The sequence below is a fragment of the Cyrtonyx montezumae genome, unplaced genomic scaffold (assembly GCF_038088225.1).
Source record: "Cyrtonyx montezumae isolate F1298 unplaced genomic scaffold, pur_monq_1.0 scaffold_10, whole genome shotgun sequence".
In the NCBI taxonomy this organism is placed as follows: domain Eukaryota; kingdom Metazoa; phylum Chordata; class Aves; order Galliformes; family Odontophoridae; genus Cyrtonyx; species Cyrtonyx montezumae.
Window position 1 is genome coordinate 54,586,060 of NW_027071826.1, and position 20,628 is coordinate 54,606,687.

General features: G+C 36.6%; 1 protein-coding gene across 1 annotated transcript in view; it reads left to right on the forward strand.

Annotated features, from left to right (window-relative positions):
• Nucleotides 1–20,628, forward strand: part of LUZP2 (leucine zipper protein 2) — a 135,196-nt gene that overhangs the window by 72,747 nt on the left and 41,821 nt on the right. The gene's annotated exons all lie outside the window — the stretch shown is intronic.

Sequence of the window (20,628 nt, forward strand, 5' to 3'; positions counted from 1 at the left end):
CTGTGCTTCACTTTTCCACTCAGAACGAAAAATAATCCACATTGAAACAAAGAACAAAGGTACCCCAGGTACCTTCAGTGAGATGAGTTTTGCTCCATCAGAAATGCATGCAGACCAGCAGAGTGCTGAGAAGTCACTGTAATCTTGTGCATGATGCTCTGGGCAAGGCACAGAGGTAGTGTCAGTCCTCCCACCTTGTGAATTTAAAGAACATGAAGTGAATGATGGTTCATTGATCACAGTACCTCATGCAACAATGGCAATCACAAATGCTGTTAATAGTGGAGTATGTGAGCCTGCCTCACTGCAGACAATGGGGTTTGGGATTTTGAGGATGTATCAGTGCGTATGCCCCGTATTATGTTTATGAAACAGCTGTACATTGATTTTCTAGGCCCTTTCCTGATACCAAACACCTCCACAGCTTACGTTATCAAAATCCTTCTTACTTCACTTTTTGTTTAACAAGATTATTTTTAATAGCTTTTCTACATCTCCCCTTTTCAGCAAATTTTTGTCAGTTGCTTCCTGTGGCATTTTTATCTTTATTAGGTTCATTCAGGGCTTTGGGTATTTCTGATACAGTGTTTTTGAACAGGTTCAAGGCTGTTTGTATGGGTTTTTTTCTTTGTCTGAGTGTTCCTTTCAGAAGTTTTTACCATACATCTTATTTTTACCACAGTATTTGTTCATGAATTTGAATTCTATACACAGGATCTATGTGGGTTTTGCTCTCCTGAAACACTCATACCCATTATTGCTCTTGGCTAGCAGTTGCAACTAGTGTCTGCCATGAGGAGATAATATTCAACCTGAACTCAATCCAAGAAAACCCATGAGGAAAAAAAACCAACTCAATCAAAAACAGAGAAGTAACTGCGTAGCTTTTTTCAGTCATGGTCTGTGTTGTATCATGATTGTCAGGCCTTTAATGCAACTTCAGCTTGACTGGCATCTCTGGGTGCTACATTACATGAAGATTATGCCTTTTTTCTTATAGCTTATAAGACGTTTGGAGAATAGGTAAATGCTTAGGGAAAAGCATGTAAGCTGATGCTCATACTGTAAATGTTTTAGGAGTTTTTTATTTATGTTTTTATGGTATCTTGCATCATTGTGATTCCCTCCATTTTCACTAAAGTACTTGGGCTACAAAATAGAGGTGCTGCCAGTATTATGTGAGCTGTTGAGTGAACAGTTTCTGGGTTTCTACACGTACCCCATGTTATTTGGCACATCTGTGTGACTGATGCTTCTCAAAAAGCAAATGAAGTAATAATGAAGATAAGGATCTCCATTGCTTGGTGGTAAAGCAATGATGAGAAGTGTATAGATGGGAAGGAGAACATACCAGGCAAACGAAACAGATTTCCTGTCTGCTAAATCCTTCAGTGATATCTTTTCCATCCTAGCTCGCCTACTTCTTCTCTCTCCTCTTTACATCATTATTGCATATGATTAGACTAGTATACAGATATCCCTGGAATTATTTAAAAGAATAAAATCTAATCTGTATTACATTGTAAAATTCTATTACATTCTCTCTAAAAAAAAAAAAAATAATAATGTCTAGATGTTCTAAATGGAACTACAGCACCTTACAATGATTTCTTCATATGTTTCAAACTAGGTATCGGGAGGGAAAGGATGAGGTCTTACAGGAAGAGTATGGTAGAGAAGAGGTGACTGAAGAAAAGGGACTTTTTTGATGTTTTATGAAGCAAAGAAGAAGCAAGGTGTTGAAAAAAAATGCAGTAAGGATTTGGTCTTCCAGGTTTTCACTTTGGGATGAGAACTAATAAAGTCATGTTCCCCTGTTCTGTTCCTTCCCTCAAGAGGAAGAACAAAAAAAGAGATAAGAACAGATTTTAGGCACTGTTTATTTTGCATGTATTTCAGGATGAAGTGCAGAGCATTTAGTTGTGTTTAAAGCATCAATATGGCCCTAGAGTTGCCTGGAAGTCAGAAGCTCCAGCATTCTTTTTGTGACTCAGTCAACTAAATTTGCCTTGGGAAAAATTGATTTGAGAGAATGTGTATCAGTGTATGAGAAAGGAACTAGTAGCTACACCTACCTAATGGCTCTTTATGTAACCTCTACGGTACATTGCCAGCTCCCTTAATGCCCACTAACAACTTTTCTGGAATTTCAGTAATAGTTATTGGTGTTTTCAACAAGGACTTCATATTTTGATAATTAGTTTGACAAAGCAAATGGTTCATTTCTGAGGAAACGTCTATTCATGCCTTGTCTCCAATTACCGAATATGCAGCATGCTCTTAAGAAACCTGTTTGTAGGAGTGGATATGATATATATTTAATAGAAAGTGCTTCTAGATAATGTTAAAGGTTCTATCTTCATACAGATAGATAAAGGTGCATAATATGGAATGGAATTCCATTCACAGCTACTATTGCCCATCTTTCAAATATTGCATTTGCCCTGTTATTTTTATTGACAAATATTGAATACAGCAGTCCCAGGTTCCCCCATAACTATAAAAATAATTCCCCATTTATTTCCATCCTTTCAGCACATGCTGTGCTGTCATTTATCTTGGCAGTTCAGAGACAGGAATAGAGAACAGCAGCTTTCCAGCTGAATGTAGCAGCTGTGATGTAGCATATGAGAAGTCAATGTACGGAAATGTAATTTTCAGGCTATTCAAGACTTAGACCAAAAGAAAAAAATATCAGCAATTGTGTGGAGGGGAAAAAATAAGTGCTATATACTGTGCACAGTATTTGTGTCTAAAAATTCCTTTTTGTTAGAGGTCTCTAAGTGCTTCCTGAAAAAGACTACGAGTGTGCACAGCTGATGTGTGCTTCCATGTAATTTCTTGAGATAAACAAGTAAGCAAGTTGGGAATTTATCCCAAAATGTAATAAATACTCTCATTAGCTATATTCTGTACCAAGAAGTAGCAAAATGTTATGCAGCTCTGTCACCTAGATGCTGTCGTTGCCACACATTAGAGTTAGGTAAAGGTATCTGTATTAAAAAATAGCATTCTTATTTAAATAATGTTATTACAGTGTGATTAGAGGAGATATGACTACAGTTTGGGATATTATCTGTGGGCAAGGTGTTTTGTTATATCTATGTTTACCTATATTAAAGTATGTTATTGTCTTTACATGTACTATTTTACCACAATCCCATGTGTTTATTAAGCTGGCACAGTGTTTTATATTGGATAATATATTTCTTGGCTGTTTAGGCTGTGGCAGGACTTTGAAAAATATGGATTACATAAAAGACAAAGTAGTACAGGCAATACAAAGTAAACCAGGAGCGGAAAACGAATTTGACTGTAGCTCACAGTAATATGTGTTCTTCCTGCTAAGAAGCATTGTTTCAAATAAATACCTTATAAACAATACTTCGGTTCTATTCATATATAAACTCTGGTTATAGCCTTAGTGTCAAGTAAATCATCCTAAAACAGAATTTTCTTCAATATTTCTGTGCATAGCTGCGCTAATAAAAGGTAAAGTCGAGGCAGTTTTAAGTCCTACTTGATCTATTGGGAGTTTTGTGCCCTGCAGGGTGAATTCAATTGAGCTGCATTGAAAGATTGTGTGAAAAAAAAAATAAATGCGTACTCGTAGCAAAACAGAAATGAAATTTTAAGGCTTTGACACTTGGTGCTATTCTGTAAAGGAGGACACTGTATTTCTTCTGTGTTTGAACTCTGGAGATAAAATAAACTATTATCCTGTGAATTTTCAAAGTATAAAAACTGTCCTGTGCAGAAGAAAGGTGAGTCAGGCCTTGTTTCCTCTTTGGATACCGCATTGGTTCTCCAATTCAGAAGAAAACATAAGTATCAGAGGGAGCAGCACTGTCAAGAAAAACATACATAGGCAGGCAGAGTACAGAAGCAGTTTCTGATAGCAGACAGCAGAAGGCCTTTGAACCTTCAGTTGAGGGGTTAAAAAAAAATCCTTTTCTTTTTCCCCCAAAATTAATGATTTCCTTAATTTTTTTTCAGTATGATTTCTTCAGAAAATGAAAATGTGAAAGTGCAGTTTAATCAGTCAGAGAAAGAAATACACTGATCCAATTTGTTCTTGCAGATGAGTGGGCGAGTTGGCTTTCAGCACCGTGATGTTAAAATTAGATAGTTGGAAGACCCATTAAAGGGCAATAACAACAACGTATGTCATTAACAATAAGATATGCTTTGATAATTGAAAAAATTAGTAAAAAAACAGTGCCAGACTATTCTTTGTTCCTGAAAACATTACACAAAACTTTACAGCTTAATAACTAAAAAGAGTTTATGTGGCATTGAAATACATTTGGGTTATTCATTTAGTGTTGTTAGATGAAGTTAAATTGCAACTGGAATGCAACAGTCTTAACAGGAGCATCTCTTTCACTGTTAAGAGTGGATTTCCATGAAAGAAAATGGGAATCTAGAGTAAAAGAAAAGATTAAAAAAAAAAAAAAGATAGAAAACCTCATACTAATCACATTATGTTGCAATATAAAAAAAAATTCAATTGATTTTGAGGGAGAAGGCTTAGTTATTGCATTTTCTTTACTATCATGCTGTTGAATACAAATGAGTTTATTTACTGACTTGAGTGGGAGCAGAAAGTGACTTTGAGAAGCATTTTCTGTTCTTCAGAGGTATAAATTAAACTGGACTGTTGTTGTTTTACGGTTTTTAATCAAGATTTAGTGTGGTTGGAAGATTACAGCTTTTTATGGCGAGCTATTTTTAAGCTGAGAGTTGATAGCTTGCGACATGATAAAGATCGTAGCCCTCTCCTGAGACTCGTTATCCTCTAGCCTTAATTAGATCAAACTAAATGCAATATTTGGGCTGATAATTCCAATTATATAGAGATATTCAAGGAAGATTAAATGTTAAAAATAATTAAAGACTTGATTGTGATTCCTAACTTATCAGTTGTGTCATTACCTGAGTGAATGTGTCTGTTGGGTTTTCCAGTCTCTAGAAAGTCTACATGCTGTCCTACTGTAGTGCAACTCCACTGTGTTGTCCTAGAAGGAATAGAATGATAGGAAATGACAGCAACAAAGCTGATTCTCATCTGATTTGCATCTCAGCCTATAAATAAATAAATAAATAAAAATTCAGTGCTTTTAGGAGGACTGATGAAACTTTGTTCAGCTCGCGCTTATCTCTCTTTTTTTCCTAATATATATTTCAGCCTTGTTAATGTTCTTGCTAGAACTAGAGATGTGGAAATGTTGAGTGTTCATTGCTGTGGGAGCAGAACGCACTCCAATCTGACTTCTTCCTATACAATTGCTCCAGTAATTCACTTTAGTGATAGGAAATAGTTCAGTCCAAGTGTCAAGTCAACCTTCTGGAGTCTTAAAAGTAGAAATAGTGCTGTTTTGGGGCAAAATGTGTATAATTTTTATTATCTGGAAGGATTAAAAACCATTCAACTGTGGAATCTTTTCTTCCTTTTGAGCTCTCCTCCACCATATCTGAGGTTGCAGATGTCCAGCCCTGGTGGTTCTATGATTCTATGATTTGTCAGTAATTTTAAGTATGATAACTTGTGTGAATTGTGTGAATTTTATTTTGTTGTCATTTAAGTATTGATCCCAGGCTTATTTATAGCTATGCTCTAATTTAAAAATAGTTTTCAATAGATGACCTCAAAATGGCTTTGTCACATCTGTTCTAAAATTATGCCCATTTATCAGGTTTACCTTTAACATTTCCTATGCAATGTTTCTGCAGAATTCAATTCCACAATATTCATTAGTGAAAATGTGTTAAACAACAGCCAAGAATGCTTGAATTATTAACCTTCTTAATGATCTAGATCTTCAAACAATTTCAAACATTCAGTGTTTAAAGATGTGAAAGCGTCTGTTAAGCAAAATTATTAGGATTTAATCAAAAGGGTGATGCAAACGTTATTCTTTAAGAATCATATCTTATCTCCATGTTCCTTTGTCAGTGAGGATGTCTAAGGTAGTGTTTTGTTTCATCATATGGATACCTGAACTCATCAAGGCTTGTGTAGATTAAAAAGAAAACAATCAAAAAAACAGCTGGAAAACCAACAATAAAGGAACAACAACAATCCTGTCTGATTACTATGGCTCTAAAGGAAATTTCAGTCCATTTCTTTGTTGTGATTATTCTTCCAAATGCAAAACATTAAATGTTTTAAGACCATAAATTTAGTGCTGTGTATTTAAAACAGGGTCTTCACTTCCTGGTTTTGTGCAGATGTGCACGTGTATTTGTGTTTCCATTGAAACTGAAGTCATTCTTTGCATCTAAATTCAGATAGATGTTTATGTGAATATGAGAACATAATGCAATTCTGAGTAGCTTAGAAGTTCCAAAATGCTTGCAGTTTAGATGCTGTAAACTGTGATGGCTCTTCGTCAGGTTGTGCTCAGGAAACTTTTCCTTTTTCTTGTATTGATAGTTTTGGCTTCAGAGGAGGAGTAGAGGCTGTGCTGTGTGCTGGTAGGCAAGGAGTCCCTCAGATGTGTGTGAGTTTGGGTGCTAAGATAATAGGAGGCTGAAAGGATTTGGGGAATTTTAGCTGTGTGGAGAAACCATAAAATTAGAATCCTTGGAACTGGAAGGGACTCTTTAAAGATCATCTAGTCCAACTCCCCTTTAATTAGCAGGGACACTTAGAGCTCCATCAGAGCCCACTCCCGCCTGATGTTGTATGTCTCCAAGAACAGGACATCCACCACGTCTGGGCAACCTGTGCCAGTGCCTCATTGCCCTTAATACCTGAATGACCTGAAAAGACAAGAGCCTGAACCATCTTCAAAAGAAATAAAGTAGCATCTAAGTTCTTTCTGTCTTGGTAACTGTTTTTTATTATTATTATTCATTTGCTTGTCTTTTGAAGGCCCTATTTTGTAACAAGCAGGGTGGTAGAAGAAACAAACCTATTTTAATGTTGGGGTGAGTGCAGGTGGTAGGATTATATTTTGTTAATTTCTCATTCTTTCATTTTTGCAAAGAGACAGCTTTCCAATTAGCAGTATAAATGGCAGTAAAGAATCTTGTATATTAGATATGTAGAAAAGAAGAGTTATGTGAAGCAGAATTCCCAGGATGCCTGTCGTGATGCCTCGTTTGATGGCTAGCTGTGACTGCAGCTTGGTCTAAATGGTTGAGTGAGAGCAGATGGACTGTTGGTCATCTTGTGCTCCAACTCTGAATTAGTGCTTTGATAGACACAGAGCCCAGATGAATCTGATTAAGTTTTGGAGGTAATTTCCCTCTTTGTATTGTCTATATTAAATCTAAGGCTTGCTATGCTGGAGATGCATCAATTTCTCTGTGTTCTCAAATCAGGAAGGAAAATATATTTGAGCAGGTTTTTTTCCTGATTTCCCACTAGTACAATTTGTGCTTTTGGAAAATGTTCTCGTTTGGTGTATTTGCACATTTCAATCATGAGCTTCTGGTTGTTTGTTTTGGCCAACAGTAAGCACTTAACATTTAAACTGTGGGTTTTATGTGCTGAACTTTGAGTCTTAGGAGACAAGGAAGGCAGATTCAGAGGCTCACAGTTATGATCTCCTCCATTATTTGCTAAAACTGGGCATAACAAGATAAAGAAAATATTAACACCTTGGAATGAAATCTGTATCTTGCACTGGTTCACTGGATGGTGATCATTTTGGGGTAAAAACTGTAACAAGTTCTTCCTGTAGTGATGTTGATCTTTCATGCTGAAGCAAGAGAGGTGATCACTGAAGTATCTAATGGGACTGTAACTCATTAAAATCCATTTTTTTCTTGTTGTTGTTGCTTTTAGAGTGCTGTCCCTTCATTTTAATTTCACATAAAGATAAAATTTGGCGTGTAAATTCACTGTGGTGAACATATCATTGGTAGCAAACGTGTAAATAAAGTGAATCAGGAAAGAACCAGTCAATCCCAGAGCAGCTGAGAGTGGATATAAGCAGCAATTCAAAGCTTTTTATGATCTGCTTCTGCGAAGTTCCTCTGTCTGTTAAGTAGTACTCCTTGATAATTCTCTACAGATTCTTCCTGTGAGTTATCTATTTATTTTTCAAGCTTAATATTACTCCTTTAAGTGTAATTTTGACTACACTTAAGAATTTGCTTGCTGCATTGGCTCATATGATTATAATTAATTACATTTTTTTTCTGGATGGTAAGGTGACTATTCTACAGCTTTAAAAGGAAAAAATAGAATTTCGTGAGCTTTCTCCCACTGCAACCAGCAAAAAGAGATCTAGTTTGATATCCAAATTATGCAGAGCTTAATAAAATCAGTATTATTTGGTTGCTTTCCACCAAAATGTTTGCTTAGGTGGAAAACACATTGTAAATCGTTTTCTCTTGATGCAGATTCCCAGTGACCATTGCCAACTCTTGTTTTTGTCATTTGGGAAAAGCCCCAAGTTATTTACATTAGAAAGAGTCAAATGTGTATATGTGGTTTGTCGTATTTGCCTCCTCCTTTTTGTATTCTCTGCACAGAGCGTTTGCCTTGTGAAAAACCATCAGTTCAGTAGCACTTGGTGTGCTGAAGGTTTCATGGTGTGCTATGAAACAATACCCAGTTTTTGTGATGGCTTAAACTTAATTATAGTGGCTTAAACTTAATAAATGATGTAAAAATTACTCTGTGATTTGAAATCAGTTTTTTATAATCATTAAATGCCCCATGTTTTTTGTTGTTTTTTTCCCTCTGGAAAATGTCCAATTTCCTTTTAGTCATTCTGGTCCTTTAAATGCAATTCGAAATGGTTGTGCAGTTATTAAAAAGAACAAAATTAAAACTTAACCTTTTCTAACCTTTGTTGCCATTTTATTATTGTTAGTGATGGCTTATAGCACATATTTCTAAATCTAGTTTGCATTTTTGTATTCATTTGATAGTGGATCCTTTGTTTTGTTCACTTGACTTTGAAATAGTTTTATGTGTTTTTCACAATGTAACTCTTTTTTGTAAGTGTGATGAGAGGAGGGGCCAGATGGAGAGCTTGGTGCTGTAATAGGAAGAACTGCTGGTCTTTGTAAACTCATATGCAGGACCATATTTCTGAGGAGAATTCGAGATGATCTGCTTAAAGGATGTTTCCTTTAAGCAGATTCCCCTTTTTCTAGTATATTTTAAGTCACAAGAAATGGGTTTTGTTTTGATACAAATACCAGCTACAAACAGTGGCTTCAAATAAATACTGTTAATAAACCACTAATCCAGTCTGCATCTTTATCACTCTTTCAGGCCTCAGCAGAGATGATTCAACTATCTCAAGACCCAACAGAAGTTTGTGAATTTTTTGGACAATTAGATTCAATTTGATTTTTTGAGCTTTGCATCAGGCTCCCTAAAGTACATGTGTTTCCTGATTCTCTAACTTGATAAAGCTATAATGCCAGAGTTACTTCTGAGATGGATACACACTGCAGCTTGCATGGCAGTAGCTGGCAGTTCCTCTTCACTGGCTTTACTTACGCTGCAGATTGTTCTGTATGAGTTTGATTTCCATGGTTGGATTCCTCTGGTAATATAGCTGGCTTATAACAGTAAGCATATAAAATAGTTCATTTATTACACAATTTAATTTGTAAAAACAGCACAGAATGGTGCTGCAAAACATGGAGCAGAGCTGAGTGTCACAATTCCATGGGGACAGAACAAACATGACTTTTCACCTGGCCTGAAAAGTCTTCTGCTATTTCTGACAGTCAGCTGCTTTCTGTATTAGTGACAAGAGGACCTCAGAATATCCAGCACTATGACTGCAGATGATGTCTGTGCTAACATATGACAGATGAAAAAGTCTTTGTAGTGAGTATGCTCCTTCAGCAACAAAGCCAACCTACTAGAAATAAGCTTTGTCATTGTTATGATGTAATTCAGAGCAAGGAAGAAATGTGACAGCAGTGGAGTTTCTCATATGCTTGTCTTTGAAATATCTTCTCTTCATCTCTTCTGATTGACGGCATTCATTTATCTGTCTGAAAAAAAAATAAAAAACACAAATAAATCTACAGGGAAAGCAATAGTTAGCATAATCAACTCTCTAGGTGACTAATGGTGGCTTCCCTTTTGTCTAACCATCAAGCTGTAGAAGAGATTGGCTCTTAATCATGCTCAGGAGGAGATTGCAAGGTAGCTAGGCTTACACTGGCTAAGTCACTTCTTGTAGCTGTGTTACAATCAATGAGAAGAAAGCACAGGGTGTGGGTGGTAGCCCACAGTTAGTTCATCGTGGTTGGTCAAAACTATCTGAACTTCATCTACGGTGGGAATAGCTTGGTAACAAACTACTGATCCAAGCAAAAATTTACAGTGACACATTTTACACAGCCAGGATCTCAAACTAAGGGAATAAATACATATTCTTATAATAAATTCCTTAAATAAACACATATTAATCCCCTTAATTTTTTCACCAGTTACAGCCATCATTCTATAAAAATGGAACTTACCTGTCTGTTTTATCCACTGAAATTACCAAATGTGAACGACTGATAGTAGACGGATGTAAATGTTATTGTACTGTAACTGATGTTGTACATGGCTCCATTCCTCTGTTCCAACCCATACCAGCTACCATTGTATTTAACAGTATCTCCATTTAACAAATACTGTGCTCAAGTTTTGAGCAGGAAAAACATGATGCAGATGTTAGTAGATTGTGAAACATATTGTTAGGAGGAGATTGGTAAAAATGTGATGTTACGTTAGCACATATTAAAGTCAGCATGAGAATTAGTCTAGAGATAATCTGTAATTATGCTTTCCCTTATTGGGTGGCAGCTGACAAATAAATATGGAATTCTACTTTTCCTTTCTGACCCTGAAATAACCACACCATCTAGATAAATGCACACTGAGCAGAAGGGAGTTGAAAAAGCTTCAGAAAGCTTTTACCTTTCTTCCTTTGTTCTCTTCTGTTTGACCTAAAGCAGTTTATTCATTCCACCTCAACCATTTCCTTCAGCCATAGCCTCAGTTTAGCCCACTTAAAAGTCAGCTTAATGCTATTTTGGTTTCTGGATGAAATATGAACGTGATGTTTCTCTTTGAAAAGCCTGTATGTGATTCTCAGTGAAATAATCAATTGATCTTTTTTCCATGCTTGGGTAAATACTGGCTGTTGACATTTCAGGACATAGTCAATCATGCTTGCCAGAAATTTGAGTTTCTGCACCTATGAATTAGAGTCTTGAGCACATGGGAATTTGCCTTTGCACATCTTTACGATGGATGTGGAACTCGGATTGGAGAAATAATTGTAGATTCTAAGACATGCAGTGATTGAGCAGTAAGTTCATTAAAGACTGCTCTTCTGAAAACCCAGCTGGGTTAAGAAACACTGAAATGTATGTTATAGGTAAAAACACACTGTTTTAAAACATGTATTATGCATATTCAGCTGTGGTTTATAGAAGCATTCATAAGAACTGCTATTTGTGTGACCTAGAGACAGAACTTCAGGCTATTTCTGAAAAGTATATGAATATAAAAGTTATTAAATTTACAGGGCAGATGTGACTTTGATTACTTGCCTATGACTGACACACCAATATTCTCTTTGATATCATTGGATTGCTAAATTACATTTTTACATCCATTATTCTTCAAGAAGGGTAGTATTGGGAAATCTGTGGACTGTCAGTTTTGTTCTCTCAGGCAAACATTTTAACACTTAGTCTTGAAGAATAAAAACAAAAATACTAGTAAGTATTGAAATACTTTTTCCTTTACGGCCCTAAAATACCAAAAAGTAGGGGATGTTGGATCTGAGGTTGTCAAGAAAAGAGCTAAGCTTAGGTCTTCCACAGACTCAGTGAAAAGGCAACACGACAGCTCTTGTTTCTTGTGAGCTGCAGAGTACTGACTACACTGTGATGTACCCAGAAGCATGAAGTTAATCATACATTATTTTAATGCATTGGACTGAAGAATTAGGGAGCAAAGACCAAGCAAATAAGCAGTTATGAGTTTGAAGTGTTTGCCTGTGTGGTTACAGCTTTTTGTGTGCACTTGCAACTTGGATTTTATGCTGTGATGAAAATGTAAACCTGAATAAGACCTGTTGTCTGGCACTCACTTAAAACTTAATCAGTCATTCAATTAATGAATTCCAGTTAAACTACCACAATCTATAACCACTGACTACTTTAATTCATATCTAATGAAATGTTGCAGTCTCTTGCGCCATTTTTTGTGCTTGCCATCTTTCTCAGCTCTTGCTAGCTAATTTGACAGATTTCTCTTCAGTTTGGAATCCACACCTAATGAGTACATAGTTGGCGTGCTTGTCCTTTTGCTTTTTGTACAAGCAATAATGCTGAGCTAGTCTACATGTTTTGTATTTCTGTCTTTATTAAGGAAGAATCATTTTCATCTGTTACTTCTGTATGTGTATGTCTGGGTGTTGTTAATATACTATTAGAATAAATAATGTGCATTTGTCGTTTATTTTGCATTATATTTCATGGTATTTTACCGAGAGCTCGCTCCTTTTTGAAGTCTTGTGTGCTGAAGGGGATGCTGCAACAATGTCCTTTCTCCATAATCATGGATATATTTGCCAACTTCCAGAGTAGAAATCTCAAACTGAGTCATAAATTTAATGCCACTGCATGACGTTTTCAGTATTTAGTAATTCAAGGCTCAGCACAGGAATAAAGAACCTGTGTTGCAGTGTTATTAAATCACCAGACTAATTATTCCCCCATGCCTCTCGATCTTAGATTTCTTTTGGATGAAAAAGCCACACATAATCCAATCTACTAACTGGGGAGTGAGGGGCAGGGGACGCGCTCAGCTCATGGCTGACATGACACATACAGATACATTCCTGAGAGGGCAGAATATCTGGCTGGGTCTATTTTTATTTTCCAGTTGTTAGCAGATCACAATAAGTTTATCTCGATTTTATTTTGGGTGAGTAACTTTTTAGTCCCAACAAGATGAAGGTTTTAAAACGTTCCTAATGGTGCTCCAAATATTTAATTCTTCCTACTTTGTTTCACTCCATCAATATGAAGTGTTTTCTATCTTGGCTCTGAATCGTGAAGGAATCTGAAGTGCAACTGTGTGCTAATTCTCATGCAATTCTACATACCAGTTGTCACATCCAGTGTAACATTTTGCATCGTAACCTCAACCAGGAAGAGAACATAAACATTTCCAATGCATATTTGTAGTGTTCTGAATATCTTAGTCATGTTGAAGTAGATGTGGGAGAAGGGGATGGCTATCTTTCCTACTGTGCAGATTTTGTTCTATTTTTAACATGAAAGTGCTGGTTGAGTTGATATCAAAGGAATTGATATTAGAATTTCTATGTCTGTATTCTATCCAGCAAAATAGCAAGCATCAGATATGTATCTTTTCCATTTCTATCTGATAAAAGGATAACTCCTTAGTCCTGCGTTGCAGGTACTGACCACGGTCAGGAGGTGAGAGGGATGTTCGGAGCTCTGCTTTTAGGTTTAGTGGAAGTTTTGTTATCAACCAGTCTGAAACTTTGTTATGGAACTGGTTTGCCACTAAACATGAGATTGGGTGTAAAACAACATACTGTGTGCTTGGATAACTGAGGTGTTCAGGGAGTTTCCTTCTTAATATAATGCGGAAATGTGTTGGTGCACGTGATTTCACAGCACAATTTCTGTTTATAATCTACCTCAGACTACATGTAATTTATCAATAAATTCCCCTTCTCCTTGTCTAAGCATCAACAATAAATCAAGTTGTCAGTGTGGAAGAAATGCAGAAGTTTTATCTACTGAGAGAATTATGTTTTGTAGTCAAAGAACAATTTATTGTCATTGCCTACGTGACAGAAAGACCCTTTTGAAAATAGTCCTTGTTCTAAGAAAATGCCGACTTTACAAGATGAAATTGTTAACACTCTAAGGCACAAACTGAATTCTGCTCAAGCTGTCCTTTCAATTTGAGATAGTCACTCAACTCCCTGTCTATGGCAGTACTCATGACAAGGAGGTATTTGTAGTGACGTGAATTAATTTGCAGATGAGCAGGTAGAGATCAATTCCAAACATTCTTGGCAAAAGTATGTCGTGTTCTCTAGACTGCTTAGGTTCATTTAAAAGCACTGGGAAAATTTGTCTGCAACTGTAGTTTCTTTCTTCATCTGTCACGATGGTCTTTCATATCCTGAAGTCAATTTCACTGAAATATATTTGTATTTTACTTTTTTTCTGAAAATATTTGTTCTATGTGTATATGTTATTTGCTCCTAGAAAAGAGTTAAGTTAAACTGCTCTGGAATTATTTTAATTAGGAGCCTTAACAGCTCAGTATGAACTATCTGTGTCGTATGCCTTTGTACTGAATTAAATACTTCTTGGGAGCCTAAAAACAGTTCAATTTAAGTTAGAATGTTCTTATTTTCTTCTCCCTTGTCAAAGAAGAATCCTTGGAAACATAATTTCATGTGGTGATTCAGGAAGTAGTAGTGTTAATGGCTTACAAAATATCAGTCTTTTCCACTGAATTAGATCCTGCTCCTGACTACTTGGCATCTCACTGAATGAGTTTAGGAAATATTTAGAGAACGATGGGGCTGTGAGTAGAGTTCTGTGTAAGTGGAGTAAGATTTTTTTTGCTACTTGTAAACAGGTGGTGGTAGATTGCTATCCTGATTTTCATAATAAGGCATAAGTGAATGTGAGCCCAGCTTTATTGCATCTCTTTCAAAGACTGAGCCAGTATTGGACTGCTTCGTGATACAAACCCTGCCCCTGCTAGAAGTCTCTCCTTTCAAACCTTGTTGTGCTGCTGATAGCATCTGAGTTAGAATGTTTGAATTGAAAAGAATATTTTAGAAAACCTTGGAATGTTCTAACATTCAAATTACTGTACTTTTGAAAGTCATTTTGTATTCTGTAAGTGGGGATACACCATAGCAGGATAGGGGCAAGAATCTTTTATCTAGCATCTATTATCTAGGCACTTACCTCTAACTATACTGAGTAAGAATAGGATGGTGGGAAGTGTGTTTAATTTGTGAATCAATCCAATAGAACTTCCCCAGGGATATTTATTTCCCAATTGAGAGATGTTGTGGTAACAGCTCTAAAACAACAGAGGTGTACACTTAGGTATTTTTAGGTTCTACTTGTAGACTGCTACTTCCAAAAATTAAATGTATTGCCTGAATGTTCTTTAACAACATGACTCAGGGTGCTGCTACTGAATGAATTCGTGAGATGGAGCCTATTAATATTAAAGTGAACTTGAGTGATATGATTTCATAGAGAGCAGCTACACATATGCCTCAGTCACCTCCTGCTCTTCTACTTTCATAATTATGTCACTTATATTTTAAGACAGATGTTGACAATTCTGGGATGAGAATGTGCAAGGATCTAAGATGTGCTTCATGCAGCATTTCACCTCCTGCTGCTGATACTGCAGGAAAAGGGTCTGTAGGGCTGAATGTAACCAGCCACCCTTCACTCCTGTAGTGAGAGAGAGCCTGGTTCTTTGGTAGTCAGAAATGCGTTTGGTTTATTGTTGCAGTCAGAATTTTCATTTCCCCTGTCTTATCTTGATAGGGTTGTCAATGGGCTTTTTATTGTTTTCCTCCTAACCTGCAGCTCATAGCAGTTTTAGCTTCTTTTCAAACCTTGTGTTCACAGGTGTCAAACATAGGAAAGAAAGGAGCTTCAGGGCAAATATTTACCTAAGGAGGGGCTCTGCTTTGCTGATCACACACACTTTCCCTTGAGCTCTCATGCAACTCTGCCAAAGGGAAAGATCAAAGAGCTGACAGGGTTCTACTGTAGATAATCCTGCATTTAAAAGGCAGTTACCCCTCTTTTGAGGTACACATTCTGTAAAATATGGTTCTGTGTTCAGTGTGGTGTTTTTGATTAGAACATGGAAAGAATTAGAAATGGCCTTTTCTTTCCCATATGAAAGCACACTTGAAATGACAGGGAAGGTGTGATCAAAAATTTTGATATAGAATTATCTTTACTCAGGGATAAGGAAAACAGATGACCCAGGTCTCCTGAAATCCCAAAGGAGAAAATACACGGAAGAAAAAGAATAGTTGGGCCCTGCACATCGATCTATTGCTGTAATAGGAGAATTCACTGATTGATGAGAGGTTGAGGGAGCTTTTTTCATTTAACTACTTAAAACGTTCACCAAAAGGACTGCACATACCATTATTTGGCGCAGTAATCTCATAAACAGTACTCATTCAAGGATTTTTTTTTTCTTTTCCTAAAATCAGTAGTTATTTTATTGTTGTTTGCTTGCTTTTTTTTTTGTCTTCTTTCCCAAGGAAGTGCATATTTGTAAACTCTGTTTGAATATTAACATTTAGATGTGTTTAGTGAGCCTAAAAATATTTAAAATAATTGTAATTTGATGATAAAAAGAACAACTCTGGATTAGGGAAGGCTGAAGTAAAGCAATTTGTAACTATTTTTTTCTAAAAATCCTCAGACAGTAGAGTGCAGGAAACTCAATTTATCTGTCTTAGAAAAATGAAGGGCTGAGTCAACCCCATTGGGATTAAAGCTTTCACTCTGTTTCATGCTATATAAAACAGTTCTTCATCATCTTGAAATATAAAGCTAATATCCAAAGCAAAATGGGTGCCAGTGTGTTCTGATATCAGATACGCCAGTATTTGATTTTGGTCAGTTGCTGCCTTCTGATTTTTCCTTCTAAATGTCTCAGTGAGCATGTTTTGTTTAATGGAAAGTGGGAAAGAATATTCATCTTGGCAATTTTCTCTGGAAGTCTCACTGAGTACAGTCCAGAGGTTTGGTGGGGTTTTTTTTTTTGTTTTTGTTTTGTTTTGTTTTGTTTTGTTGTTGTTGTTGTTGTTCTTTAGGAGTGTATTTTGTTACCTTGGTTGCATTTGCGTTTCATTGTTGTTGCTTTTGTTGATGATTTCTATAGAATGTCTGTAATAGAGAAAGGCTGCAGTGTTGAGCTGGAGCTTAGCATTATTTCATTTGTGCTATTCATCAAGGGGAAGCAGAGCCAGACATATCTTGTATACAACAACCTATTGCTGTCACACCTCAGATAAAATGTCTGAAGTGAAGTGAATTGCTTGGAATAATTTTCTGAGGGAAAGTGATTTTCTTTGCTTGAACATGTTCTGTCCTCATGCTTCAGAAGGCTAGCAGCCAGAGTAAACTTGCCTTGAATTGATGATGTCTGAATTGCATAGTTTGTTCATCCACTGTTGATGTCCTGCTGCTATTTCAAAGAGGTGCTATAGGTGCTATAAATTACAAAATGTCAGTATCCTAACATTAAACCACTTCTGTTTGTGGTTAGAAGTCAAGATGACCTTTTGCGATGGTGTCACTGCATCAGTGGATAAGGGAATAGCTACTGATGTCATTTGCCTGGACTTCATAAGGCTTTTGACACAGTACCCCACAACATCCTTCTCTCCAAATTGGGGAGAGATGGATTTGAAGGATGGACTGTTCAAGGGCCAAAGAACTGTCTGCGGGATCAAGTCCAGAAAGTGGTGGGTGGTCAATGGCTTCATGTCTGGATGGAGGTCAGTGACAAGTGGTGTCCCATGGGGGTCTGTGCTGGGACTGATACTCTTGAATATCTTTATCAATGACACTAACAGTGGAATTAAGTGCACCCTCAGCTTGTCTGTTGATGACACCAAACTGTGAGGTGTGGTCAACACAGCCTAGGGATAGGATGCCACCCAGAGGGACATACGGAAGAACTTGCACCTGGATTGAGGCAAGTCTTACTACCAATGTAAGCTGAGGGATGAAGGGATAGAGTGCAGCCCAGCTGAAAAAGACCTGGGGAACTTTGCCCTTTAGGAGGCAAAGGGATGAGGCCAGGCTCTTCCCAGCAGTGTGTGGTGACAGGACAAGGGGAAATGGCCACAAACTGATGCATGAGAAGTTCCACACAGTGTAAAGATAATGGAGCACTGGAACAGGTTGTCCAGGGATGTTCTGGAGTCTCCTTCTCTGGAGATGTTCAAGACCCTCCTGGATGCCTACCTGTGCAACCTGGTGTAGGGAGCTGCCTTGGCAGGGGGTTGGACTTGATGATCTCTGGAGGTCCCTTCCAACCCCTACAGTTGTGCGATTCTGTGAATATCATGATATCCTTTCTGTAAATCTAGAAGCTGGTGTCTAAAAATCATTACTGTACCTCATTTTAAGAGAAGCTGTTAAAGACATGGTTACTTATTTCATTCTTTAAATATATTAGGTTTTAAATTTGTAATGTCTAAAATCTTGTTTCATTCAAGTAATTTAAAGCAATGCAATGTTTGGAACAAAATATGCAGCTAAACTTATTTTTTTCTTTGAATAGGAAAATAAGATTTATCTTCAATTCTTGTCTAAGACTTAAGAGTGAGATCTTATTCTGTGACTTGCTATGCATTTTTAACTGAAAAATCTTCGATTGAATTGAATAGCCCCTTTCTAGCAAATCTATGGATAGTGTACACGGAGACACATCTCATTTGGCAATATTTAATTCAGAGTAATGATCACATTCTTCTGTTACATTTTTCATGGTTTTTTTTTAGTATACTTCACATTCTGCTATGGAAAACAATCAATATTAGTCAGGAGGCAAAGCTATACTTGATAGCAACATGTAATTTGCTAAGTACTAAAAGAAAACTCTAATGTGTAACAGAAGTTGTCAGCTCCCTCTGACGAGCTCCAACTTATTATGCTCTTAGCAACTGTGACCTTTAAATGCTTGCTCTCATTTCCAAACACATACTAATAAGCGCAGATGAAATCATGAGTGTTTTACTTGCTTTCTTTTAGCCCCATTTTCTGTTTTCTTGCTAAGCCAGATGTTGAGGACAGGAATGGTAAATCCTCCTAGACATAGTTAAAGCTCCAAAATGGTGTCCATCTAACCTAAAATATGTTCATAAAATTTTGTTTTTGAATAATTTCTCTTAACTATATTCTTTTGTCAGACTGTTTTGGCATGAAACATGAATTACAACAGTCACTTATACAACTTATCATGTTTTGAGGTGGTAGATATTTGGTTCTTCATGTCTTGGGTTAATGCAGGGCCCCTGCATAAATGCATATAGAAGTTAATTTTGATCCGTCATAGTATTAATAGAAATATTTCTCATGGTATCTTTCACTTGACAAAATGAAGAGAAATGAGTAAACTTGTAAAGATTACAACTCACTCTTACAACTCTTGATAGACTGTAGGGTAATCGGAGAATAATTGACACAGTTTAGCAATGTGAGGAGATGACCTGAATTCCTAGATTAATTAAGTGCACTTTCCTAATGAGATAGTGCTTCTGGTACATCTGTTTCTTCATCAGCCTAAGAAGTGATGCTGTCTTTTTACATGAAACCAGTTTAATCTAATGTGTGATTAATTTAAATCTCTTTGTATTTACTGCTGGTGAGAAATAGCTGTCCTGAATGTAGTTCATCTTTTTGAGATTGTTTTTCTTATTTACCTTTCATTGCCTTCCATCTGCTATCTAGCTTCCTTATTGTAGAGTCCAGTCCCTTGTTTCAACAGAGTTTAGTGCAAGAAGGTGCTCCTCTGGAGCCACCACCTCATTTTCATAACTCACTGAAACATGAGTCTGATGAGAATGTTTGCTCTCCTTCCATTCACATACAGCCTTTTGCAGATCATATTTTATGGAAGTCTGAATCTGGGCTGTCTTATTTCAAGTCATGCCCAAATGGCTTTTTGTTTTGCATCACAGAGCTGTAGATGCCTGCATCGCCTTGTAAAGATTTTTTTGCAGCACTGTGCATTAGTGCATAGTAGGCAGCAACAGTGAAATACGTGAAACAGGATGTCATATCTTCTCATTATTTTGGAATTGTATGGAGGTTTTAAATGTGTATATTTATCTTGGCTTTAAAACAATTTTTTTTTTTTTTGGAGGAGAACGTTATGCTGATTCACAAAATAGTGCTCGGTGGTTCAGTTGGGTGTAGACCTAAACTTGAATTGATATTCTGAACTGAATCATAATTTTTTTTTATCTAACACCTGTATGTTCTAGTGCACAGTGTTCAAGGAAAATAAGCTGCTATTAACAAGTAAATATTTCTGAAATGTGGCAGTCTACATTTCTATTTGTGTACTTACAACATAAGTCATTTAAAACTTCTATGTGAATAAGAACACTGAGAGGTCAGTATACTCACAGTTAGTTGGCCTTTAACAGATTTTGATCACTTGCTGGTTTAAATTGGGAAGCTTAATTGAAAGTTCCCATATACTTCTTCACCTTGACTAAGTGTTGACACCTTTGACTCAATTGTTGTAATGATTTACTAAAAATGATACTGTGCTAAGCACTGATGCCAGGTGAAGTGTCTTTTTCCTGCCTTTCTAACTCAGCATGCCCAATCTAAATTAGTCGCAATTGTTGGCATGGTTTGAAATTTCTCTGTGTGCATTCCTCTTCCTTCAAGAGCATGTTTTAATGCAAAGCTGCAGGCTTTCAGAATTTTCTAAGAGAGGTTGCTGCACAGTTATGCAGCTACTGTCTTTTATTATGTGTGTCTTTTCCAGTGACTTGAAGGTGTTGCCCAAGTATAAAATAATGCCAGTGTGATAAAATATTCAAAAGATCACTCAAAATGCCACTA